Source organism: Trichechus manatus, unplaced genomic scaffold, assembly GCF_000243295.1.
Source record: "Trichechus manatus latirostris isolate Lorelei unplaced genomic scaffold, TriManLat1.0 scaffold00103, whole genome shotgun sequence".
NCBI lineage: Eukaryota > Metazoa > Chordata > Mammalia > Sirenia > Trichechidae > Trichechus > Trichechus manatus.
In genome coordinates, this window is record NW_004444039.1 from 3,336,086 (window position 1) to 3,337,770 (window position 1,685).

Genomic DNA, 1,685 nt, shown 5'->3' on the forward strand with positions numbered 1-1,685 from the left:
AAAAACGATACTATTTTTACCCAGTTTTTTAACTAGTAAATTGTGTCTGTTTTCACTAGCCTAACAAGGAGGCCTGGTGGTGCAGTGGTCAGGCGCTCAGCTGCTAGCCAAAAGGTTCCAACCTACCAGTCACTCCACCGGGAGAAAGATGTGACAGTCTGCTTCCATAAAGATTACAGCCTTGGAAACCCTGAGGGGCAGTTCCACTCTGTCCTATAGGGTCGCTACGAATCAGACTGACTCATGGCAATGGGTAATCCCATGCAGAGCATGATCTTCCTCACTTGAAGTCTTTAATTCAATGTCACTTTCACAATGAGATCTATGCTGATCACCCAATTTAAATTCACAGCTGGAGACCCACCCCACCTCCTAACCCTCAAACAAAAAACAGTTGCCAATCTGATTCTGACCCACGGTGACTCACAGGAAGCCCCACCTGTGTCAGAGTAGAAACTGTGCTTCAGAGGGGTTTCGATGGCTAATTTTTTGGAAGTAGACCACCAGGCCTTTCTTCCAAGGTTCGTCTGGGTGGACTTTTTAAATTGAACTGCATGATGTCTAAGATCTGGATCCTGAGACTCTCTATAAAGAAAATGTGAGATCAACTCAGGTTTTCCTGTTTCACATAAACGAGCTCACTTAAATTTGGTACCTCTTTTTTGTCATTTAAGGAGCCCTAGTGACGCAGTAAAGTGATCGACTGCTAACCGATGGCGGTTTGAAACCCCCAGAGGCTCAGGTAGAAAGATGGGGCAGTCTGCTTTCCTAGGGATTTACAGCCTTGGAAACCCTACAGTGTCTCTATGAGTCGGAATCCAAGAGACAGCAGTGGGTTTTTGGGATGTATATATACATAACCAACCAACGCCCCCCTTGCCATCGAGTAGATTCCGACTCAGCGACCCTATAGGACAGGGGAGAACTCCCCCAATGAGTTTCCAAGAAGCAGCTGGTGGATTCGAACTGCCCATCTTTTGGTTAGCAGTCCAGCTCTTAACCACTTATTAAAACATCCTCACTGCTGTGTGAGAATTAAATTCCACAAGGGAAAACACCGCTGACTGATATATCCCAAGCGCCTAGAAAAAGGGCCAAGCACCGAGTAGGGGCTACTGCTTAGTGAACGATGAATCCATTAGAATTTGAAAATAAACTGTAAAACTAACAAAAAACCCCCTCAGTTCCCAAAGTTTCACTCCTCACATTTGCAAACCTCCCGCACGTCCCTCTAACGTCCACTTCACCAGACTCGCGAACAAGCTGGGTACCCGACAAAAATAAATGCTGGTGGACGTGCACCGCCTCCCGGCCCACCGCACATGGCCCTCCAGAGGCCACTGAATGTTTGCGTCATACACCTTGTCCCCGGGTTTCCCGGTAATTGGGGGTCTTCTCAGGCTGACGGAGCCCAGGCCACCACAGACCAGGAAGACGAGGCAAGACCTTCGGCCCCAGGTCCCGGCAGGACGCTGTGACCTCGGCTGACCGGACCTCCGGGTCGCCGGGCCTTCCCCTCCAGCGGGCCACGGCCCCTTCCCGGCCCCAACGCCCCCGGCCCCGCGAGGCGACCCCCTTCTCTTCTCCCCGCTGTGACCCTCACCTCTCGAGGACGCGAGGGCGGCCGCCGGAGCGTGGCACACGTGCAGGGCGCCGGCGACACAGGCGACGCCCGGCCGGCCCCT

At 52.0% G+C, this 1,685-nt stretch overlaps 1 protein-coding gene across 1 annotated transcript in view; it reads right to left on the reverse strand.

Moving 5' to 3' along the window:
* The window catches only part of MCUR1 (mitochondrial calcium uniporter regulator 1), a 33,490-nt gene extending 31,820 nt beyond the window's left edge, over nucleotides 1–1,670 (reverse strand). The window contains exon 1 of the mRNA XM_004382974.1: nucleotides 1,604–1,670. The gene's annotated coding sequence lies outside the window, so the exon portion shown is untranslated. The remainder of the gene's footprint in view (nucleotides 1–1,603) is intronic.
* Nucleotides 1,671–1,685: the final 15 nt, after the last annotated feature.